We start from the raw sequence: 26,587 nt of genomic DNA on the forward strand, positions 1-26,587 counted from the left end.
CAGTGGCCGATGGCGAGGCACTGTAGTCTGCTTTAGCAACAACGATCACTGAAAGTACTTACACAGAATAAGTTAGAATCAGCATTTCCTCATATTTATGTAGCAGAAAACTCTGCACAAGTTCTACTATCCTACCAATTTAGTACAGTACCCGGCGTGTGGAGGGGCCCATATTATCAGACAGGAACAGATGAAACTAAGATTGTGTGAACTCAATGTAGAGTCAATGTGGTTTCCACAGGGTCAACATTTGATCCATTTTCTGTCCCAGGCTATAGGCTTGTCCACACATGTAGATCACTGTTTATATCACGAGGAGCATGGTAATGCAGAATGGTATAACACTGTTGTCCAAACATTCCAGAGTTTTCTATCTGTAGTGATATTTGTATTTTGACCACTGACTTCGTGTCGCACCACTTTGTACTTGGCTTAGCTGTCCACCGTCACATTAGTGGTCACAAGTTACAGACTCCATTTTGTATTCAGCTTAGCCTTAGCTTCACTGCCACGTTAAAGGTACGAGTAGTTTTCCGTACAAACATGTTATGCAACGTGTTTTCTATTCTGCCTGTTCTCATTTCTCATCGAAGAGCTAGGACATAATATGGAGGAGTCGGTCAGTCAGCACAAGGATATACTAGACTGATGTTTATGGTACAGCAGGGAACGGCTTAGGCTTGGGAGAGACATCTTGGGAAACTGGCCAGTTCCAATCTGTTTCTTTCAAACCTGACCTAAAATAGCCAGCATTGTCTAATACTTCTTGCACATCAGGAGGGGCTTTTCCAGGACGCTCCTTCCTCATTTGTTTAAAATATATAAGAGACCCAGATTGACAGTGGGAGATTCAGAGACCTCAATCAGGATTTTAGACGTCGAATGCCTGATATATTTCGCGTGAGGGAAGAGTTCTCTCTTTCTCGTTGCAGTCGAACTGGGTCATCGGCTTGCTGGCAGGAGAAAGATGAAGCACCTGACAGGCCCTACGGTGATGCATTTTTTATAAATTATTTGCTTTGCATTCTGTATGAATATATATATATATATATATATATATATATATATATATATACATATATCAATATAAGTGTTTGTTTCCTTGCATGTATATATTTGCTGTTTATAGACTGAAGAGTCTTTGTACATGGTCTTACTTCATTGTTGCACATTTTGAAAGTACACTTTTGGCTATTCAAACCTTCCTTCACGAGCCTTGTGAAAAGTTATGATAAATGTCTTCTTCAGATTAAGAAGTGCATTTCAGAGAATCTTTTCAACTCCTTTCAGTGTGTGTATTTTGGCTCGGTCAAAAGTAAAGAAAAACACTATCACATAAATGTGATAAAAATGTTTATTTTTTATATGAAATGTTTGACATTTACAGGGCATTCTGTCTAAAGAAAAATTTTGAATTCCCCCGAGTGTCTAGTTATCAAAAATGCTGGGTTTGGTAGATTTCACTAGGGGCTGGTGTCTCCAGAGCCCAAAACGCAAGCTATACGCATTCTACAGCTACAGCAACACAAACAATAAATTATTTTTTTAAACCTAGTTTTGAATTTTCTCTTCATTTTGGGGCACCTTAGAGGGATCAATGCAATCTGCACCTTGCTAGAGTCCAGTGCATCTCTATTTTGTAGAAACTGGGTTTTCTTTTTGTATATTTTGCAGTTTGGTAGAAATTCTATGTCAGAAAATGGTGGAATCCATGCATGCCATGTTACTCTGGATTACTATACATATCTAGTTGTCAGATGGGTGGGATGCAGGGCTGTCTGCTGATCTTCAGACCAAATACTTCAGCCACCCCCAGTGTAGGTAAGAGGAGGTTTAGGCACAGTTCGATATTTGCAAGACATTCTAAGAAAAAGTGTGAGGCTCCACACAAGCCACACGTCCTTGGCTTCCCTGAGTCAAGTTTTTGGAAATGTCTGTGGTTTGTATGTTTCCAGAGGTGTTAGCCATACACTGCAACCATCCCCCATTGAAACTATTAGCATATTTTTAGGTCTTTCCTTGTAAGTTGTGAAATCCACACAACCCGCACCACACTGGTTTTGGCAGAGGTCCCTGGGTGCAGGATGACCCTGGACCCAAACACTGCAGCCAGCCCCAATGTGGTGGGAGACACAGAAACCAATGCTCCTTCGATGCCCCATTGGCCAAAGCTGTTGCTGTGTCTTCTCTGTTGCACAGATCCTGAAATAACACTCTGACAAGTGAAAGGTACAACTCAGCAGAGGAAAGAGGCGAAAAGCACTCACATGTCTTCACTTCTGATGTTGTAGAGACTCTACCTGCTGGTCACTCTAACACCAGTACCTCACTAGTTGAATTGTGTCTGCAGTCTGACAATTTGGATGAATTTTGAAAGAATTGACACAATTAAACTGGAGTGAGCATGGCTGCCCAGTGAATTAATCCTGACTATGGGGGTCATTCTGACCTTGGCGGACGGCGGAGGCCGTCCGCCAAGGTACCGCCGTCAGAACACCGCACCGCGGTCAAAAGACCGCGGCGGTGATTCTGACATTTGCCCTGTGCTGGCGGGCGGCCGCCAAAAGACCGCCCGCCAGCCCAGGGCAAATCAACCTTCCCACTAGGATGCCGGCTCAGAATTGAGCCGGCGGAGTGGGAAGGTGCGACGGGTGCAGTTGCACCCGTCGCGTATTTCAGTGTCTGCTGGGCAGACACTGAAATACTTTTTGGGGCCCTCTTACGGGGGCCCCTGCCGTGCCCATGCCATTGGCATGGGCACGGCAGGGGCCCCCAGGGGCCCCGCGGCACCCCCTACCGCCATCCTGTTCATGGCGGGAGAGCCGCCATGAACAGGATGGCGGTAGGGGGTGTCAGAATCCCCATGGCGGCGGTGGAGGATTCAGACGGGCAGCAGAAAGTCGGCGGTACACCGCCGACTTTCCGTTTCTGGCCGCGGCTGAACCGCCGCGGTCAGAATGACCCGCGGTGCACCGCCAGCCTGTTGGCGGTGCTACCGCCGACCTCCGCCATGGCGGTAATTACCGCCATGGTCAGAATGACCCCCTATATCTTTACCTATACATTTTCTCTGGGGCGACTTCTGTTTTCAGGATGTTCAGTGTGGTGTCTGATCATTCCACTTGGACTGAACCTAGATTGTCGTGACAAATCACCAGCGATAGTCTTGCATTGGTTAGCTCTCAGAACACAATACAGTGAATGTGACATTGTACATGTGTCATTTGCTGCTGACAGTGAATTCTGAGGCTCATTTCTTTCTAAGTGTGAGGAAATAATGCTTTACATCTGTACTTGACATTTGCAGTGCATAATGAGTTAGGGGGAGGTGTGCTCATTGAGATTCTCCTGCATCCAGAGAGAGACAAGCCTAATGTTAGACTCTCCACTCAATTTTTATTTTTTTAGAGTGGACAAAACTTGCTTTCTGGTGCTGAGAGGGCATTCCAGTTCCCCGCCCCAGGGTAGTGGGGGGAGGTAGGTCAGGGGCTAACACCTCCTATCTACTACCCTAAGGTAGCTGGGGATGCAGATGGTTGGTAGAGGCCATAGAGGGACAGTCTTTGTGTCAACATGCCAGACTCTCCACCATTGAAATGTTCTTCTCTGAAGAAAATGCGATCCCTGGAGTCTGAGGGTGGCGGTGGATAATGACCTCAGTATCAACCATACCCTCTGGAAGTTGCAAAGCGGATGTGAAAGGAAATTGGAGGAGTTCAGCCATGGGGAAAGGAGAGGGCTGCACTCCCAGGTCAGGATCGGAATCCTAACATTGCCCTATAAGTATTACCAGTCTTGAGCCCAAAACTACTCGTATAAAGTGGGTCACTGACTACCTTTTCCAAAGGAGCTTGAGTGCTTAGTCCCTAAAACAGTTTGGAAAAATGTTTGCATTTTACAATACTGCTTTCCAGTTATATTGGCTAAAATCCAATGGCTTCCTTAGGCAGTAAAATCAATGCCATTTGATTCCAAGGAAATATAAATAACAAATTACTTATCTTTGATAATGCCAAATTTAGCAGAGACAATATCTAGCCACAGATTCATTACCTTAGAATTCCCCCCAGGCATCAGATGGATCCTGAAGATTTTTCGTGAGCAGTACCCCTGCGTGCTGGTAGGTGGCATCATTCAGCTCCGCGTGCATAATCAGTGTTGTCCGCGCCGGAAGTTACGTGGGCTGCACCAATATAGGTGTCACCTAGGCGTGCTGGCGTCAGTTTCTTTTCATGACTTTTCACCAGTGGCGGCTCCTCTGGTATGGCGGAGGAGCGTTGCCGCCCCCCCATCCCCTGCCAGCAGCAGCAGCTGCAAAACATTTACAATAAAACCATAATAAACTATATTTATTATGGTTTTAGTGTAAAAGGGGCGGGCCACAGACGGTGACAGGGACGGAAGGGGGGGGTGCACAGCACATCCCCTCATTGTGCATATATGTTTGGCCGGTCAAACACACATGCGCACAGGGCTCTCTCCAACCCAGCACTGTATTGCCGGGTTGGAGGCAGTAGGCAGAGGCTCCCACTCTGCCTCGGAGCGCCCAGCCACGGCGCTCCATCCAATCCTAATGCTGCTTTCATGCTACATGAAAGCAACGTTAGGATTGGCCGCAGGGCAGGCTGGGAGCCTGTGCCTCCTGTGTGAGGACCGAGGAGCGGCGCAGCGCAGCGGCGAGGAAGGTATGTTTTTTTAAAAATCATTACTTTTTTTGTTTGTACCCCCGCCACAAGCCGCGCCACCCCAGCCCTTTTCCCCATGCGAGCTTCGACTGCTTTTCACACCAGAAGCGTGGAGCCCTGAAGAACACTGACCACTGGTGTGGGAAACTAAGGCCCTAAGAGGGCAACAGGCCTGTCCCTCAAAATCAGCTTTCATGGAGTAGAGGATGGGTGGGTTGCTAAGTAATTAGCAGATAGATATAGACTATCAGATAAGGCATTACCAAAGGTAACTAACTTGTTCATCTGATAGAATCTTCTAGCCACAGATTCCTTACCTTAGAATAGATACCCAAGCAATATCATCCCTGGAGGTGGGTCTGTGAACCAATTTCAGACAAGGAACTACTTCAGGACCGAACAAGTAAAGTGCCCTTCCCTATGCACCTGACTGTTCAGGTAGTAGTATTTTGTTAAAGTGTGGAAAGATGCCCAGAGAACTGTGAGTGCTACTGCAATGGATGCAGCTTTGGCTCTGGTGGAATGAGCATGCAAGCCCTCAGGTGATTGCTTTTTGGCCAGTGTGTAGCAGATCTTAATGGAGAGTGCGACCCAACTGGAGATGGTCCGCTTCTGAACAGTCATACTTTTCTATGCTCCAACATACCCAATGAAGAGTTGGGCATCCACCTGGAACTCTTTTGTTAGATCAAGGTAGAACGACAACACTTTTTTGGGGTCCAGATGGTGTAGTCACTTCTGTTCTTTAGAGGGATGTGGAGGAGCATAAAAAGTGGACAGTATGATGGATTGGCCTACATGAAATGGAGTGACCACTTTTAGAAGAAAGGAGGTTTTTGTGCAAAACAACAGTTAGTCACGATAGATGGTAGGTAAGGAGACTTGAATGACAAGGCCTGAAGCTAGCTCACTCTTTGGGCAGATGTGATCACCACAAGGAAGACTGTTTTAATTATAAGAAGCCTGTGGGTGCAATTATGGAGAGGCTCGAAGGGAGCAGACATCAAAAATGTCATAAAAGATTATGGTCCCACAGAGGCATGATAATTGGCGAAAGAGGAAAAAGATGAAGAAGAACTTTGAGAAACCTATGAAAAAAAGGGGACTTGAAAAGAGATGGCTGGTCAGGCAACCTCAAAAAGGCTTTGATAGCAGAGCGACACCCTTTAAGACTACCCATAGAAGAGCTCTGCTGGGCAAGAGAAAGAGAATGAAAAGAAGAACTTGAGCAAGAGGGGGAAAAAGGGGATGAATTTGTTTTCTGCACACAATGCCACAATAGCAGGCGTATACCGTCTTGGTGGAGAGACACCTGGCTGGCAAGTTGACAACACAGACTTCATGAGTAAGGTGGAAAGCTGTCAACTGCCCCTGTTCAATCTTAAGGCAAGAAGATGAAGAATGGACAGGTTACGGTGGAGGACACTCCCCTGCTGACTGAAAGGACAGCCTGATCGGAGGATCAATGGCTATGCTCAGCAGCTCAGGTTCCAGACTTTCCACGCCCAGTCTGAGGCCACAAGAATGACTTGGGCACAGTCATTCTTACTCTTCTTGATAACTCTGGGCAGGAGTGGTATGGGTGGAAAAGTGTACAGGAGGCCTGTGCTGCACTTGAGATTAAAAGTGTCTGCAGGCAAGAGCCACCTTGGAAACTCCAGCACGCAAAACTGCTGACATTGCATGTTCTCTGCAAAGGAAAACAGATCTAACCAATGCTCTGCTGGAAGAGATCTTGTGCCACCTCCCGGTGGAGATGCCATTTGTGATCTGTCCTGGGATTCAGAGAAACCACCAGGTGTTGAGCCACCAGAGATATGCCATGATGTCCCAGCCATGTCCAGAGACACAGAGCCTCTTGACAAAGGGTCCATGATCACCCCCTCACCCCTGTTTGTTGTAGTACCACATGGTGGTGGTGGTGTCCATGAAGCCTTGCCTTGCTGGAAATATAAAAAAAGGCTTTCAATGCCAAACGAATCACACAGAGCTCCCACAGAGTGATGTGGAGCCTTAATTCTGCTAGAGACCATCATCCTTTGAACTCCACCTCTCCCAGGTGGACGCCCCATCCCAGGAGTAACACACCTGTTTCTACTGTCAGCCTAGCGCTGGTTTGTGTTACAATGCATCAAGGGAGTGCTCTATGGGCATCCCATGCAACCACCCATGGTTTTTGTTGCAAAACCCTTTCTACTAACAATAGCAGACATGGTTTTGCATCAACAAATGATGCCTCTTTGAAGCAGGCATTGAAAAGGAGGAATGCTTTTATTTTTTCTAACTTTAGCCACTCACACTTCGCATGTGTGCTGCACTATATAGCACACATCTGAAGTTGAAAAAGTTTTAAAGTTAGTCTAAGCATAGTAGTTTGTACTGGAAGGGTACCCTCCCATTACAAAACGTATGCTAGACTCACACAGACACTCTTGCACTATAGTGCAAAGGTATGTGTGGCGCTCACCAGCCTGAATGTGCACCAGTGCTATGGAGAGAGGAGGAGAGTGCTATATATATATATATGGCACTTTCCTGCTCTCACCTTTCACGTAGTGCAGCGCAGCTACTTTGCCTGCTGTGCTGTGTTTTGTTAAAGTTGCTGTTTTGTTATTTGTGTGTTTCACAAATACAATTTGTGTATTACAGAAGTAATATGTGTATTACCAACATTTTGTCAAGGCACACACCGCGCTATTTTAAATTATTGTATGTCAACCACTGAGTACCTTTTGTCACCCTACATTAATAGTGTGTCCAGAGAACCGACTACCAGCTTCTCATCAAGGTATGTATATAGGGACGTGGATTTAATAATCTTCACTCCACATCCACGTTCCTTGGCAACAGACATAAGACAAAGTAAGCTGATAATGTACATGTTGATTTTGTTTCAGGACAATTTAAAACACTTGATACAGAGGTAGAGGCAGAGGAACTGTCTTTCTGTAAAAACATGTCCAGGCTATGCTTCCTTTAAAGCTGGAGTTTGAGGGTCTTAAGACGAACAAATCGTCCTACCCAATTCAGGCCCAGAGATATCAGTTTATATGGGCAACCCCGTGCACTCATCCACTATGAGTAGCGGACATTATCAGGCAGCCCATTGCAAATTTCCAGATCGACCCAACATCTCTCGGTCCTCATGACATTGTGCATCGTCATTTTTTAGTACAGAAGAAGGCTATTACATTTATGATCTCCCATGTTTTCTTGTTACTTTCTTTTTACCTCATCCTCGCCCTTCCAAGGAGGAGGAAATATTTCTAGGCTGGAACCTATCAAGGCACGCAGCCATAAGATTGACATAACACAAGAATTTAGATTGGACCACCACCTTTTTCTAGGTCTGGATGGTGCCAAGTTGGGTAAAGCAATACAAAAGCAGATAAACTCTACATGTTTCTCTCTTACTGTGAAGCAGTGCCATATTTCCTCCAAGGGCTTTTGAACAGACGCCATGAGAGACACAGCGGAAGCACCAGCAACTTTGCATGGTATTCTCAGTCAGCAGTTCTGTAGGGCCACATTCTTTCAGGGATGTCATCCGTATCGGGCAGGGATACTGATGACCAGCAGCAGCCTCAATTTGGCAGAGCAGTTGTACATTTCCAATTTAGTTCTGTAGCTGATTCCCCTTAACCCACACCTTTCATGGATGCTTTTGGAAAAGTTCATGTGAGGAATCTGACTGAGCAAGCATCCACTAGAAGGGCAAACTATATTCTTTGTAACTGAAAGAAAGTTCTTTATGGCCCTCCCACCTCCTCTAAGTGGAATTCCAAAAATGGGAAAGTTACTTGCTTTTAATCTTAGTTCTGCATCATAGAATAATTATCCAAGCCATGCTTTTGGAATATTTCCCTACCTGTGTGCAGCAATCCTTATACCTTTTATCTCATAAAAGACATTTTTTTAATTGTGATAGTCTAACATTTTTAAATGCAGACACAACCATATCAGCCTATTAGAGGTTAATTTTTCCAAATGTTATTGGGATCTTCTGTAAACTAACATTGCAGTATAACCCTTTCCTTTGCTGGCTACAGAAAACAGGAGTAAAACATGCAGTAAATTAGGGAAAATTAATAGCCAGATAACCAGCCTTTATGAAAAGCTGAAAGACATTTGTTTAAGGCACAAGAAACTTCCATATCCCATCTTGTCTCATATTGGCAGTTGCCTCCCAGGCTATGCTCAGTTTTTTCAGACAGGAGTAGGTTCATCCTTCCAATACAAGGCCTGGAAGGCGAGAGGGTAATTTATGACTTCAATGAAGACTCACATGGTGAAGAACTGTGATTACACATAACTTACCCTTCTGCGTTGAATGATCTTCTTTGCTAGTCAATCCAAACCTTCAGGAAGCCCAGGCAGTGAGTTGGCGCTCACCAATATCTGGGAACCTGTTAAGAAAAGATCAGTATCATCAATGATGGTGCTCAAGTGCAATGGTTGGCTACCTTACAACCCCAAAAAACAACTCCCTGCAAACAGGGGTTAGTAACCCATGAATATATGCTCCGAGCACTCCAAGTTGTAATTATAGATCATTGACTAGTCTCATAGTTCCAAACACCAAGAAGGCTTACAACCATGAGGCTGGTCAATTACGTGTAATTGAAAATTTGAGTGCTTGGAGCCTATGGTATTCATTGCTAGTCATACATGTTAGAATAAAGTAGCAAGTTAATCCATGACAACTCACGACCTTTAGATCTGCATGGCAATACAATGAACCAAAGGACTAACAACAACAATTGTATTGCCTAAACACGTTTACCAAAGCACCTTGTCCAACTGCATCATTTGCTCTGGCATCAGAGTCTAAACAATAGTGCCTTGAAAGGGTGTCACAGATCTCCAAGACGCTGCTATGCAAATATCAACCATGCAGGTATTTGTTTTTCTTCTGGTGAAACAGGCCCTAGACTTGCCTGGTAGAGCACTGTTAGCCAGTTGGTAGCAGAGGACAATACAGGAAGCTATCCACCTCACACTGGAGAGTAGAGCTCTGCAGTGCCCTGAGGAAACCTACAAGAGGAACAGGATTGAAGAAGATATGGAGGAACTCTTCATCTGATAACAGATCAGACTCCTGTGCCTGAGCTGTGTCTGCGTTGCTAGCAACAATAAGCGTGCAGAGCTGTCTGACTGTGAGTCTCCAAAAGAAATGACAGAAATGAAAAGAATTCTAGATGTAGCAAGTGAGAAGTTATGCACATGGTTGTCCAGCAGTCTCCACACATGCAAAATCAAAGAGTAAACCGATACAGCCACCGATTCCTAATACTGCAAAGTATGGAGGCACATCAGTATCTGCATGTGACAAGCAGACCACTTTCTATACAGAGTTTTGTATTTCTCAAGTACAAAAAACTAAGCTATCCCAAAATGGCACCTAAGGAAAGAAGGGTATTAGGGCCTGATGCAAGGTATAAACAGGAAGCCCCTGCAAGAGACAGAACTTCCACCAACACTCCAAGACCAGCCAGAAGATCAGGCTAGAAACCTGAATCTGAAATACTATTTACAGACACCTTTGTCAAGGGTGGAAATAATCTGGGAATTAGAAGTGTCCCTAAAACACAAAGAGAGAAATGAAGGACACCTTGGAACCAGTCCTTGCTCAAGTATATTGCATGCCATGATTAAAGTGGGGGCAGGATTTAGAATATGTATGGAGACTCAGCATTCCCAAAGGTTACCAAAATACAGAATGTGTAATACAAAGGTGCCGCTGTAGTAACTTGTTTTTAATTTTTTTTTAAATAAATAGCTGAAGCCTGCAAAATGCTACATCACCTCTAAAAATGTTGCTCTGATGATCTGCACCTATTCTAATATATTGTTTGCTGCACCCAGCATGCCCCCCTTCACCCTACATGTTTAACAGAATGTTGTACATGAGTATTGACTCCTTTATGCAAGGCCTCTCTTGACAGGGGAAGCACATTGCTTGGTATCTCTGCAGCTCTATGCTTATGGGCTGTTGGTAGAACTTTCCTGATGTTCTGTATGTTTGCCAAGAGGGAATGATCACTTTGCCCAGCATTGCATCACACCCTACATCATTAATGATGGGCACAATCAGTTGACTGTGTCACTGCTTCCAAAATTCCACTGTGTTAGCAGCTCATGTTTCAATGGGAAGGATCCTATCATGTCGTGATGAAGAATCCTGTTTTAATTGATTCTTAGGGGTCGAAACATCTATGATACATAAGATCTTGGACTTCATAAGTAATTATTGTGCAATGAGGACAAATATACAGATTGATACTGATGTCCTAAAATAATAGTTTCCCAATTGCTGCTAAGAATTTCTGTTATTCAGAGCTGTTAGTATGTTTAGTCTTTGTGCCATCCCACTTTTTCTCCTCTGGAGCACTTTCTGACTTTCTTGTATTACAGTCATATAAGAACAGTGGTTTTCATCTTATTTTGAGAGGCTTTCAACTTCTGACATTCATCAATGGTTGTGAAAACGCCCGACGACATTGACGAAAGCTTCAGCAAGCTTTTGTTTCTGTTTTAGAGGAGGGGGCTTGGGGCCGGATTGGGAGCAAAAGTGCCTCTTAGGTGTTTCTCGGTACTAGGCTCTGGCCTCTTCAAGTCCTCGCCCCCTCTCCTCACACAGTGAGATTTTTGTTGAAGTTGACAGGTCTGCAACTGCAAAGCAAGCAGAACCAGAGCTTTAGACTGTGGTGACTTCCAAGGAAGCAATGCAGAGGCTGGAGCCTGTGAAGATGCAGAGTCACGTGGCGTCAAGGGCCGAGCCACCAGGTTTGAAAGGGCCAGTCCTGGGTGGAGAAGGGGGCCATAGGCTTTTTGAAATGGCTTTCTGAAAAGCCTCAACTTGAGACGGGATCAGTGGATGGAGCCAGAAACTCCTGGAGCAGATTCTTCAACACTGAGGATGAGCAGGTTGGCCTCGGGGAACTGCGCTGCAGACTCTCAGAACAATGTTGAGAATGGGACAGTTTCCTTAAGTTGTCTTTTCTATAGGGTAGGAAACTGAAAGACATAAACAGATGCAGGCCCAACATGTGGCAGCATATATAGACTGGTCTTGTCAACGTCAGGGTGGCGGAGCCACAATTGTAGGTATGTGGCTCCACTTGGCAGTGCTGGAGTGCTACTGCTTGGAGACACGTCTCCAGATCCGCTCAGATGCCTGGGGACACTCATGAGAGGAGATATCTGCAGAAAGAAGTATTCGCCATAAATTCACCTCACAAGGGTCACTATTAGCAAACACACATTTTTATATAATTTCTCGTAATGGCAGACTAAGGAAATGAGGTAAATAGAGATGAACATGCCGGTAGGTAGATCAGTTTGGGAATCACACATTCAAACACAGGTCTCCTTATTACACAGAAAGCAACTTAGACACAATGACATTTTCTCAACAACACTGTACAGGGTTTATTCAATTCTCCCAATGGGGGTCCTATTGGTTGCTGTCACACAAATGCTGTGAAGCTACAGATGTGCCCACTCTCTGGGAGAAGCACAAAGCTTTGTATCTAATGGATGAAAATAGATATCCTTTGTAGAAAAGCAAAGGGTGTCCACATCTGTGAAGCCTATCAGGAACATTAGCTGCCTTACTGAGTCACCTGAATGGCCTGCCTATGATCACAATTCCCAGGACTGAAATATGGACGACTGCTGCGTTGGTAAAACATGTAGACTAGACGTTTAGAAGATGCAGGCCATGCCTAGAATTGCTTCATACAGCAGCTGGTTTTTAAACACATTCACTTAAAAAGGGGTATTTGCCACTATGCTGGTCCTAGAAATAATTCTGTAGGTTGAATGTGGAGTTGGCTACTATAGGCCTAACAGGTGAAAAGCTGAAATAGAACATTAAACAGGGCAGTGCATTGGTCCTTTCTAACATCATGGAAGGGCCAGTGCGGGCAATGTTGACACTCCTTTGCTGGGCTAACTAAGGGTATTCAAATCTACCTGTCCTCACTGTAATGAAGGGAGATTATACTACAGAATTTCAACCTTCAGAACATCATGGTACAAGAATATCGAGGACAGAATATTGAGGGAGAAAATATTGGAAGGTGAGTACATATGAGAAAGTGTAGATTTACTATTCCTAAATCCACATGTATGCACCTGGAAGATGTATATATTGCAAAGATACATATATGTGGAGATAGATATAGAAAGCTCATACTTATGTCAATATTTAATTTTTCGATATTTTGTGCTCCATATTGTCCGACAGCGATATACGGGTGTCGGTATTCAGAGTGCACGCCGTGGAGTGGATATCACCATGTAAACTATAAAAGGACGATCAGTGAAGGAGGTTTGATACAGATGAAGCACAACCTCACCCTCAGCTGAATACCCCAGCAATGGACTGATGAAGCTATGAAGCATGAGGCATACTGTCCTAACAACCACTCTATCCATGCACCATCTGGGGCTGTCTTCCAAACCAGTGCACCGTTTTCAATACACTCCTGTCTTCAAGGAAGAGTGACACTCTTTTTTGAAGGATCCTGGGGTTTCTAGCTTTCACCCAAACTCTGTCCAAATTCCTTTTTGTCACACCTGGCTCTTGTTAAACTCTTTGCGATGCTTGAAGCGGTGAGCGCAATACAGAAGCAAGTCAACTCAATGGTGTAAATACGCTAAATGATACCGTAGCTAGATGACAGCGAGGGTGAAAACATTCAACAGGATAAGTGCTCTATGGAAGCAAGACGACACAACTAAACTAGTTGAAAAATCTCAGTGGTACCTTGCATTGCACTGAAGATAGTCTAAGTAATTTAAATATCAGAAGACTGACGTGGTGTACTTTGGGGCCAGCACATGTGCAGGGGGACCACTGCATGGAACCAGTCAACAAACATTATATGGTAGCTTGCTGGTGATGCACGAATCAATGTGAATATCGTGCACAAATGAAAGGTGGTTTAATCACATGGAGGGGGGGCATACATGTAGAAGGCCAAACAGACTAAGCGTATGTGGTCGTCAGAGAAGTGAGCGGAGGTCTATCCATCAGTTACGTGGCGACGAAAGGCATTGTAAGAACAACTGACAGGCATCAAACGTGCTACAGCAGGATAGGTACTCAGTCAAGAATGTCTACAGAAAGAAGTTAGTTGCTTAGGCACGTTAGCAAAATGAGATGGCAGCCTGCAGTTGCACTCACTGGCTGCATCTTCAATCCACAAACTAGGCGAGGAAGCGGAACTCACTGAGGAATGACACCTGGGGAAAGAAACCCACCCTCAACTACACCTACACACCTAACACTACAGATTCATTTCGAAAAACACCTATGTGTAAAAATCTGAAGGTAGTTGTATGCAGGCACTTCACGTACTCATCAGCACGAGTGATCAGATTCCAAGAGATCCACATAGATCAAGTCTGTCAGTTTCCACTTTACTAAGAAGTGAAGAATAACCCCAGTGTATTCTAGGAAACTGATGAAATGTGCGTGTCTAACGCCAGGCATCCTGGAGCAGGCCTAGAAATACATTATACTGTGACTTATGCTAGGTCCAGCCTTATTCCTCGTCGAGGTATATGAAGACATTCAGCTCCTTACCAAAAAAGCAACAGGACCGAGGCCAACCTCAGATCATGGTGCACTGAACTCAAGGTTCTGGTAGGCTTGAGTGATGGTTTGCTAGAAGGCCCATTACTTCGGAGTTTCTGTGGTTCAGTGTAGAAAGAACTGTCCCTTGTACCACAATCTGGAGGTCATTCATTGGAACATATTTTTATTTTGCCATAAAGGTGTAGTAAAAATCATGCTTCTCTAGCTGTGCTACAGGTGCTGATGCAGGTTGGATTTCAGCAAGAATCCCAGGGATTCTGCATAGGACACGAAATAGGGGAGATGCTTGTCAGTATTTAAGCAAGTTCTGAAAATATCTGGAAAGAGTGTGTGTCCTTTTAAACCTCCAAATGATGTTACCACTAGCGTGTAATATGATGAATCGATTCTGATGACTTTTCAACCAATATTCGGGAAGATGTGCACCAGTCCAAGACATTACAATACAAAAATGTATCTTCTGAATGAGAGTAGGATGCTGTGGTGTACTGTGCTGAAGGCCTAGCAGGACCTGGAGGCATATTTTACTATTTTCAATAACGCACAGTACATGATGGTTGATCTGCAGCGTGGCAGTCTAAGTGCTGTACCCTGGTTTGCAAGCAGCAGGTTGACTGGAGTTACATACCCCCTTACATGTGTGAGAATACATCCTTTGGGTGTCGTGAAAAGAACGCTTGTGTTGGATTTGTTAGTGTTAGGGTTCATGTTTTTTTGGGAGAAGTGCATGAACTTTAGGGTAGACGGAAAAATGTTTGTTGAGAAAGAACCAAGGGGAATATTTAAGACAAGTGGCGCTGTGCTGTATGCAGTGACACTTCTTGTGCCCCTTAGCACCCCCCTACCGTCACCATGTGTGCACCAGATTTTTTTTTACGCAAATCCGGAGCTTTGCAGGAAATGTTGCCGCTAATCACGCAAAGCTCCTTGAGGCCCATTGTAATCAATGCTGTGTCTCCTTTTAATGCATGCTGTAAGCAGGCGTTAAAAGTGCCGTAAAATATGATGCAAAGAAATCTGTTAGATTTCTTTGCTCCATTTTTTCGGCCCCCTAATGAGGGAACGTCCCATTTGCATACATTATGCCTGGTGCAGTGATAATGTAGATCAAAGGGTTACAAAGTGGCGCAATGCACGCATTACGCCACTTTGTAAATATGGTGCAGGGATTTTGGCCTAGTGAGGCCACATTAGGGTAAAAAAATGATGCTAATGTGGCGCAAGGAGGCGCTAGGGGCTCTTAAATATGCCTCCATGTATTTTTTCCAGAGATGACAGATTAGGGATAGAATAGTCTGATGGTCCAAGCAAAGCTGCAGTTTCTCCCAGGCCCTCCCCGTTAAAATGTGACCACGATGCTGTTGCCACACAGATCACAAAACCCATGGATCACAAAAGTCTTCAACTCATTACTCTTAACGTGACCAGAGTGTGTGATGTTATGTCATTGTGGTTTCCTCAGAACATTGAAGTATCCTCAGAACAATCATGTTTATGATGAGACAAAATAAGTATTGAATACAACCAACCACTCATTTCAAAATGTATAATTTTCCTTTAGAGTACCAAGGATTCTTCAAAGTGAGTGGGAAAGGGGCGTGCCCTAAATACCAGCCTTCTGGGTTAAAATTAGACTATTAATACACAAAAACAATTAGGATGGAATTTGAAACGCCAGTGAAAATGCTCTACTGGGAATATGGAAGAACACCACCATGCCCTGGGATGAAAGAATTTTCTGGAACATGATGGTGACCGGAAGAGACATTGCCTGGATGTGGGATGCATGGCTATCCCCAATGAACGAGGCTTGAGTCCAGAATATTGCTCAACTGCATTACAACAGATGATAGGTATGAAAGTAATAACATGGTGGAAAGCAGTATCGTGAAATAAATATGTAAAGCAGTAACTGAACTGTGTAACAGTCTTGTGGTGCTGAGATAGGACTACGTGGTTTCTAATTTTAAATTATTTTGTGACTAAATGGTAAACCCAATAAACAAAAGTGAGAAGGGAAACATGTGAGAGATATCTTGCAAGAACATGAGAGCAAAATTTCCGCAGTCAGTAGACTCGTAAGAGGGAATGCCATCTTTCGAACCAAAAACATGAGAAAGAACTAACGCGCTGATGTGCAACTAGTGTCTTTTTGGACCCAAAGTCCTTGTGGAATTGACAGTCCAATCTGGTGTTCCCAGCAGATCTCTAGACGTAAAAAACATTGGCAAAGCCAATAGGTCTAGCTTTTCTAATACGAGTGGCAAGCTACTGGCTTTATCAGTGATGATTTGTAAAGCATTGCTTAAAAAGGAAAAAAATCCAAATACTAGAGGAAAAACAAACATGTTTTAAAGTACCTCCACTGTACACTGAAAGTAATATTTTCTGTCATGATTGGCATGATTTATTTTCCAAATACTTTCCACTCAAGAAACTCTGAAAAGCAAGTAAAAAAAAAATAAGGAAGTGTCAGAATTTAAAGGAAAATGCTCGCCAAGGCCTTTCTGGCACGCTAAAGGCAAGCCCATCTGCGCCCGTCCGCGCCTGGACTGTGCCCAGCGCCAGAAACCCTTGATCTCTGTTAAACCACCCCCTGGACTGCCTCCGGTACGACTCTAAGACCCTCCTTTGCCTCAACACCAGACGTCTCAACAACTGCTGCGCCATCTCCCCCAAGGACACCCACTGACCTTTCACCTGCAGTAACTGCAACTTCAGCGCCAACCTCAACAAACCAAAGGTACTCTCCACACACAAAGATACGAACAACCTCCACAATCCCATCAACTGCCTGCTCCTGAACATCCGTTCCCACCACAAACACGCCACCGAGCTCTGGGACCTGATCAACACCACCGACTGGATATCGCCTTCCTCACCGAGACCTGGACCAACCCCACCTTGGGTCCAGACATCGCCATCGCCATTCCCAACGGTTACAGCATCCTAAGGAGGGACCGGCCCTCCCCCCCGGGTAGAGGACTCGCCATCTTACACAAGTCCTCACTACGTGTCAAGGCCGTCCACGGAGAACACTGCACCACCATGGAACACATTCACTTCCTGGACCAGTCCAACCACAACTCCTCCATCTGCGGCACCCTGATGTACGGGCCACCCAGCCCCCACCCAGGTTTCATAGATGACGTCGTAGACATCGCTACCCCCCCAGGCCATAGCGTCAGCCGACTACCTCCTCCTCAGCGACCTGAACTTCCACCTCAAGGACCGCACTGACCCAAACACTCTACTCGACAACCTTGCCACCTTTGGCCTCAGACAGCTGGTCTCCACACCCACACCAGTCGCAGGACACACACTGGACCCCATCTTCATCTCAAGCGACCGGATCACCATCGAGACCATCTCCACCCCAGACTGGACCAACCACCGCAACATACACTTGACAATCACTGCACCCAGCAGCTGCAGGACCCACCACAGGAAATGGAAAAAAATCACCAACGAGCAACTCACCTCATCGCTCGCCAAATCCCTCCCTCCTCCCTCTGACGATGCCAACACAGCAGCATGCAATCTCAACGCATGGATCATGAAATGCGCCAACACTCTAGCCCCTCTCCGGCTGATATCAGCCAAATCCGTACCTAGGAAGACCAGCTGGTGCACCACCGAACTCCAAGAATCAAAGTGTACCCACAGACGTTTAGAGAAAAAATGGAGGAACAGCCAATCCAGCGAAGCCCTCGCCTCATTCAGAGCAGCAACCCCCACCCACCGATGAAAAATCAAGAATGCAAGGAAGGACGCACTCCGGGAGCACATAAACTCCTGCGCACACAACTCGAAGGAACCCTTTTCAGTCATCAACGAGTTCGCAGATCCCCCCTCCGAAGCCACCAGCATCCCCAGTCACAGGACCTCTGTGACAAACTTGCCTCCTTTTTCCACAAGATCAGGACATCTACAACAGCTTCCTGTCACCTGGCACCGGAACCTGCGACTGACCCACCCCCCCAGAACCTGCACAGAGCATCCACGACTGGTCCACGCTCACTACAGAGGAAACAGTCAACATCATGAACAGCACCCACTCCGGAGCCCCCTCGGACCTCTGCCTGCACCACATAATCATCAGAGCCAGCACATCCATTGCCCCCGAGTTTCATAACACAATTAACTGCTCCATCAGCACGGGCACCTTCCCTAAGGACTGGAAACCAGACGAAATATGCCCTCTCCGGAAGAAACCTTCGGCCGACCAATCAGAACTAAAGAATTTCTGGCCCATCTCGCTGCTAACCTACCCCACCAAAGTACTGGAGAAAGCAATCAATGCACAACTAATGCATTTCATTGAGGCCAACAACTCCCTGGACAGCTCTTAGTCCGGTTTCTGCAGCAATCACAGCACGGAGACAGCACTCCTGGCAGCCACCAACGACATCCAATTACTCCTAGAAGGTGGCCACACCGCAGCACTCATACTCCTCGACCTCTCAGCAGCTTTTGACACGATCTCCCACAGCACTCTTCCCACCAGACTCCGTGACATAGGAATCCGTGAAAGAGCCCTGGAATGGATCCACTCCTTCCTCTCCGGGAGGACGCAGAGGGCCAGGCTTCCACCCTACACCTCTAGACCCACAGGAGTCAACTGCAGAGTCCCCCAAGGATCCTCACTGAGTCCCACACTGTTCAACGTATACATGGCACCTCTTGCTGCCATCATCAAAAGCCATGGTATGAACATCGTGTCATATGCCGATGACACACAACTCATCATTTCCCTCAACGAAGACCTAGAGACGGCCAAAAGGAACTTTCACGCAGGAATGGAAGTCGTCGCCACCTGGATGAGAGAAAGCTGCCTCAAACTCAACTACGACAAGATGGAGCTCATCATCTTCAGAAACGCCACCTCAGCCTGGGATGACTTCTTGGTGGCCTACATCCCTCAGCACCCCCTCTCCAACTGATTCCTAAGTTGCGGGCATGCTCGGTCAGTGCAGATGGGGTGCTTCTGACGATGGCAGCAAGAGGGGCCATGTATACGTTGAACAGTGTGGGACTCAGTGAGGATCCTTGGGGGACTCTGCAGTTGACTCCAGTGGGTCTGGAGGTGTAGGGAGGGAGTTTGACCCTGGCGCAGGCATAATGTCCCGCCAGAGGTTACAAAGTGGCGCAATGCATGCAATGCGCCATTTGGTAAATCTGGTGCTGCGATTTTGGCCTTGTTGGGCCACATTAGCATAAAATAAAATGAAGCTAATGTGGCGAAAGGAGGCGCTAGGTACTCTTAAATATGCCCCTATGTCTTTTCTTTTCAATTTCATGTTTCCAGGTGTGTTAGTTCAATAGGCTCAACTGGAATGAACCAAGAATTCAACTCCCAGAATACACTGGGTTGTTAAATGAAAGTCCACTAGTGGAGCACTGCCCCCTTCGTGACATGATGCCATCAGTAACCTTACTTTAGCCATACAGTAAGGTAGCTCAGATGGTTAATACAGTTGCTGCAGGCATGCGAGACTACTGTTCAAGTAATGGAGCTGGTTACTAAAGAGCACACCCTGTCACAAGAGATGATTAGATAGAACTGCATTATCTGTCAACTGGCTTGTTTTCACAAGCATGACTTCCAGTCAGTCCTTATTTTTCAGTCAACTGAACTCATCATTCTGTGAACAGTCAAGGTTCATTCTTATAATCGTAAGCTGAAACTACAAGTCCCAGCATGCTTGGGGTTTGGTTGAGCAGGAGGACTGTCTAAAAATGCCCAGTGATATGGTGTCAGTTGACAGCTCCTTGCATTTTTATCTCACATCATTTACATTCTGGTACTCATAATCTTGTACTTTGAATAGTGTTATTTAAACTACAAGAGCCAGAATGCAAAGTGGTATGCTCTAAACATGTAGGGGACTTGCAAATCACACACCACACATAGATATGGCTCGGGTGTAAGTATTATTCAGATAGTAACCCAGTCAGTGCTGCCATGTCCGATGTGATAATTTCATCAAGTCCTGGCTTTGAGCCCCCAGCCCTTCACCCTAAAATACTTCTGCTTTCTCTCACCCATTGATCACACCTACATCTTGAGATCTGTAAACCACTGGTCTGAAACTGTGTTAACGTAGTCGTTTGTAGGTTTTGGTGTTATGCTTCCTCATGGACCATGGCTTCTTGGCAGGAAGGGACCCTGCTTTTAACGGTAACTGTATTGAATCCGACCCAGGCTGGCACAGACTTCTTTCCATCAGCCGTTCACAACTGAGGAGGTGACCTTTCTAAAATCACGGCCTCTCAATGTGGAAATGTCAGGCTCGCATCAATTGCTATCACATAGGTAAAATGTTGCACACTTGCTCGTAATCACCGCAAACAGTAAGAGCAAAGAATGCAGGAGCCTGAAAATCAACTAGCTCTGCGTGTCCTAGGTGTTTGCTGGTGAGCAGGGTAGGCAGTGGTTAATTTGTAAATAAAGAGGTGCCGGTGCTCAAAGCCCTTCTCTTAAACACGAGGCTGCTGTAATTAAATCTGCCAGCACTGAATACTGAGGCAGCGTAATCCTGAAGCCATCTCGGGCCTCTTCAATCCATTTATGACCACCCCTGCCCCTTCAGCTCATCCTGCAACTTTCTACTTTCTCCCTTTATGACGCTTTTTAGTTTTTCCTTCTTCCGTCTTTCCCATATGTGTCTTTTGCTCGCAGCAAATGCTTGAGGCATAAGAATAAGCCCCGGCCCTCACAAATAAGTGCCGGTGCTCAGCACCGGAAACAACAAGCACAAATTAAGCACTGAGGGTAGGGATGCTTGCACTACTGTGCAGAGGTTTGTTTCACTGTGCTTTCCAGATGAGCACCTTACACAAGAGCCTAGAAGTGATTCACTTCATCATATTGGTCTTACAAACGAGTTCCACCACGGAGCAGGTGCCTAACACAAACAGAGGGACATCAGCACAGGTAGCCTTGCCTATATGAGGTTTTTAACAGGAGAGCTCAGTTGGATCAGTGCCTGCTACAGACAGCTTGTGCCTTTCAGCTGAACACAAAACATGTCACCTGTTGAAAAATAGGAACATCTCTTTTTTAATCTACTAACTCAATTTGAAGTGTGGACTGCACAGTGAGCAATACAATTGTTAAATAAGCGAACATCTAACACCTTCTATAGGGTACAGGAGAAAAGAAACATTCTGCAGTAAAGGACTGCAAAATACTGTATACAACTTAAATAACCGAAATACAATTCTATTTAGCATCAACTTCTTAGAATAAATACAGGGCTCATTGGTGAGCGAGATCTATTTACCCAAGAAGTGCTGTGACTTTTTATTTTACCCGCTTTATGCTTAGTGTAGCACATTTCGAGAAGCGAGTCTCACGACCCTCGCTCTGAATACATAGTGATATCGCAATCAATCCCCTGACTTTTGATGACGCAGAAAAAGAAGGTCCGACATATATTCATACAAATTGTGTAATCAATACGTATAATGTAGTGTGATTTTAGTAAAGAAATTAATGTACGAGGGAAATTGTGCCCTCGGGGTAGTTCGCCATCATTATAAACGAGCTTTATTAATCACGAAGTATTGAAAATGTAGTAATCCGTCATAATCGCAAATGTATGCCATGATTTCTTGTTTGAAAACTGTTTTGCTTAGCTTAAATTTAGTACAGACTTTGGCCTAGTTGCTTGGTTTCAAATTCTAACTGCGTGATTTTTCCTTGAACTAATGAAACATATATTCTTGCTTGAAGTTGTATTTTTCCAGTAGAAACTGGCTGGTACACTTATCTCCAAGGTTTCGTGCTAGGCCGGTTACATCCCCTTTGATACAAGGTCAGTCTCTGCAGGTGCGGACAATGAAGGTACAGATAGTAAAATAATTGCCAAACCATGATACAATTTGTGTTCCAAGGCTCCAAGGGCAGTGTATGCATAAATGAGCGCTAGTAAAAGACAATTTTTGATTGGACAATTTGAAGCCAACCTATGAACCCTCCAATGGAAGACCCTGCAGAATTTGGAATGTTTCTTACTTAAACTCACCGGACAAAGAGAAGTCAGCCATTTTCCTCGATGCCAGTTTGAAGCCTGATGCCAGACTCCATTTTGGACGACACCCTGATGCCCTTTTCTCTATCTGAGAGAAAGAGACTTTAAGAATTCTCACCCTAGAGACTTTAACTTTGATTTGCCCCCGTCTTACCCATGCAGTAACTTTGCCCCATTCTCCTTGCCGTTGCAAGGAAACTTGCCCTTAACTTTGCCCTTTGAAACTTGCCCCATGCTGATCAACCGGTACCTGAAGGACGAAGATTTTTCTTGAATGCTGATTGTATTTGGTAAATATGAAAGGATAAATGTATTATGCATTGTGTTTTTCCTTTTAGGTACCAACTGCTATTTTGATAGGGTCCTAGCTAGAAGTTTTCCAAATTTGTGTTGACTAAATTCATTTTGCATGAAGTCCCACATGCCAATGCTAATTAGAGGTTAGTCGAGGTATTCATTCAATGTATCATGAAGAATTGAAATCTTGTTATGCTGACCGAATTTATGCAATTAGTCAAATACAGTTAGTCACATTGGTGATTTGCATTGCTATAACAGAGTGTATCATCATTCAGATTTTGCGTAGATTGCGTTTCTTCCGCCGTTATGGACAGCTAGTAATGTTCATATACATATATCAATTGGTTTTGAGACATATATACATTGTGCTAGCTTTGTTAATATAGGGAAATAAATTCACTAACTTTTAATAAACTGGTGTGATTATTCATGACTGAAAGGTCATGGTGCGCCGAACTACCAACTGTTATTGATTTCTGATGTGCTATATTGATCTATTAATTGAGTATTGATTACCAATAATAGTTATTGATTATTGATCTGAGTGACTCGACTATTGAGGATGAGGAGAGCCCGACTCGGTTAAAAGATTCACCGACCTCCTACGTGTCCAGGTACAGGTAATTTATAAGGGCTGGACGCGTTATCAGTAGATGGTAGCAGAGATTGATGGTTTAGCCCTTTGGGACCCCATCCGAACAATAGACAGAGTTAAGTTAGAATTTTCATTGATAAAACAAGTTGGAGAGATGATGATGCCCTAAGTCCCCAATGACTTTCCCGGAATCTCGGAGCTTGCGAATGAGGAACATGGAGGTATGAGAATGGTCTCGGCGTTTCTAGTGACGGTATGAGTGAAGTTAGGGTTTTGCGCTTGCACAGCTTATCGCCGCAGATTAATTGAGAAGTTTGTGAGGATTTTAGGGGGGTTAAAAGATATTAGAGGAGTGTTACTCCAAAGGTGTGAGAGTAGGGAAGTCGTCGAACTTCACGTGTGTGTAGCGCTTTGAGCAGAAAAATTGTCCACGTGGTTGTTGATGTTGAGACGGGCCCTGCGAGGTCAAGAGACTCCGGAGTATGTTGAAAAGTGTATGTGACACTTTTTTGATGTTGTGATCTGGTCAGGTTTAATAAGTTGATCGGGCGTGGTCAACAAGTCGGTATGAATGTTGCAGAGTGAAAGAAAACTTCGACTTTGAGATTTGACGAACTCTAAAGTGCACTAGAATAGTTCATTGATCAGTTGAGAGTAAAGTTTGCGGGTCAAATTTTGCTTGCGAAAGTGGGAAACCGAGAAAGATGGAATAACTGCCGAGGCTAGTGAAAAATCCCTAAGGTTTCTGAAGCGATTGTATTACCTTTCCTGTAGTAAACTGACAGATCTGTTTTATTCTTTTGGTTAAGTGCTCGCGTTATATTGCAGAAATTAGTTTATGAGTGAAGCCGAATGAAAAGAGGACAAGCCGCGGGACTTTGTCAGCCGCAGTGTGTGAGTGTGACGTCACTAGGAGCCGCGCTGGGATAGGTCGGTTGGTGAGAAGGGTCGCGCACGGATTGGACGCAGTCCGTGAAGCGCAATTGGAAGGGGAAAGGCAAGCGAAGAGTATTCCGGGAATTAAAGTCGCTTATTAATTTAATATTTTAGAAAAACAAAAGATGGAAAGATGAAATTTTTCAAAGCATTTAAGAGTGCCATGAGGGGAGATGTTTATATTAAAGCAAATGTAGGAGAAGAAACACCGCCTGAGGGTACACCAGCTTACATCGTCATTGAAGAAAAGGGTGTAGCGCCATGTCTTTGGTTAAAACAATGGTGCAAATTAACAGAGAAACATGGAAGTGAAGCGTTCCCTATCCACGGGTCGTTTAATCTAAGAGTTTTAGAAAATCTGAGATTTGCGCTATACGACATGAAAGTACCTCCAAGGCCAGCACAGTTTGAGGCATTAGCAATTTGGGAGCTAATAGCTAGAAACCAACAACAAAAGAAATTTGAGACAAGAATAAGAAAAGTAGAAAAGACACTAGCGGATGCTAGATGGGACAGCACACAAAAGGTTTGGAGATCAGACGTATTGCAGGGGATTAAATTGTTTCCAGCGATTACTGATGAAGCGGAGACGGAAGGAAGGAAAGCCACCTATAAGACAAACAGGAGTCAGTCCAGAGAGAGAGAGAACAATAGAAACTCGAAAAGGGGAGACAAGTCAGATGATGAGGAGTTCATTATACAATTGCTGAATGATCGCCCACCACCATACGTGGAAAGCGAAAAAGGCTCAAGCATTAGTACTGCCCCTCCAGAACCAATACAGGGTAATGTAACACCAAATTTGAGAACATCTCAGAAGCCGAGCAGCTCTGACATGCCTTTCTCACCACGAATACCACGGATTCAGAGAATGTACCCAGACGTGCCAACATTGAAACCTGCTGATAATTATCAGCCACAGGTTCAAAGGCACTGTTGCGATGAGCATAATGTGGGAATGACTTCTGATTCAATGGCGCAGGGAGGACAAAACTATCAGAGACCGACATTGATTCAAGCTGAATCAACACAGTTCTCGATGCCCCAAAAGCAGACACAAGAAGTGCGAGTAGTAGAAAGCCAGTTAGGTATGCCAGCAATGATGAACCACAATGTGGGGATTAACATGCCACAGAATTCGGGGGAACAGACAGAATCCAGATGCAATATCTCTACCTATCACTGTAGGTCCACCAGTACAACTGTACATACAGGCAAATTTAAGCACCAGCGACCAAGGGTTAATGATACAGAATGGGACAGGGAGAACATGCATAGAAACCACTCCAGAGACAACTCCGATAGCGGCACTGCCAAATGGATCTGGGTCCTTGTCGGAATTTAGTCCAATTCCAATTTGTGCTCCGTCAACCGTGGTAAGGTCACATCCACCACTATTAGTACCGTTAACCTCACAGACTGAAACATTACAGAAACCGTCAATGGCAGTTGATGTAACTGCTACATTGATGGGACTGAACGCGCAACAGTTAACACAATGGTTCAACAGCCTGAACTCCCCGCAGAGTACATCAAGCGGGAAGGGAGAAGAATACCTGAATAAAATAGGGTTGGGCATGGAGGCAGATGAATTGGTAGAGGGAACAATGGGTTTGAACAGATTAGAATCATACACAGAGGAAGAACTAAGATACATGTGCCCTAGGATTACAAGAGAAGTGAGCAACATACATAAGAAGTTACAAGAAATTGCAGACAGAAACGAGATCGATATAGGTAAGACTAAACACCTGAGCAGAAGTTACAGGTTAGACTTTGAGACAAAAGATTTTGAACACATGAGATCCGCAGGGATGAAAACACACCTTAAAGAGATACTGCAGAGTGCACAGGTCTGGAGATGTTTAGACAAGTGGGAAAGCAGGTGGGTTAAGAAAAAGGATAAAAAGAAGGAAAATACTTCAGAACGAAGTGAGAAAAAACAACAGAATGACGATCTGATAACCATGTTACCAATGAGAGAGACAGCAGGGGGAAAACTTGTGCATGTACCATGGCACAGGTGCGATATTCAATCCTTTACGGATGACTTTCCCAAATTAAGAGAGAAGCCGATTGAGTGGTATCAACAAACGGATAGATTTGTGAAACTCGCGAAGTGTCTCTGGGAAGACCTGAATACGTTATTTGAAATTGTGGTTCCGGCTGATTTGTGGGAAGATTGTAAAAGGGCTGTAGGTTGGCCGACGAGTGAACCAGAGAGAGATAGGGACACAGGTGCGCCATCACCTATGGTAATGAGTTTATACCATAAGGTGATCGAGCACTTGAAAACCAAGGTTGCGTCGAAAAATGTGGATTGGCAAAGGATTGACAGGACCGCTCAAGAGGTTAAAGAATCTATACACGCGTATTATGAGAGGTTGTTGAAAGCGTTTAAAAATTATAGTGGCACGGAAACGATTGA

The 26,587-nt window shown here is 44.7% G+C and overlaps 1 long non-coding RNA gene across 1 annotated transcript in view; it reads right to left on the bottom strand.

Moving 5' to 3' along the window:
• Window positions 1-26,587, bottom strand: part of LOC138301870 (uncharacterized) — a 112,067-nt gene that overhangs the window by 20,731 nt on the left and 64,749 nt on the right. Inside the window, exon 2 of the long non-coding RNA XR_011205133.1 lies at window positions 9,003-9,091. This is a non-coding gene — a long non-coding RNA (uncharacterized lncRNA). The remainder of the gene's footprint in view (window positions 1-9,002; window positions 9,092-26,587) is intronic.

This window comes from Pleurodeles waltl, chromosome 6, assembly GCF_031143425.1.
Source record: "Pleurodeles waltl isolate 20211129_DDA chromosome 6, aPleWal1.hap1.20221129, whole genome shotgun sequence".
NCBI lineage: Eukaryota > Metazoa > Chordata > Amphibia > Caudata > Salamandridae > Pleurodeles > Pleurodeles waltl.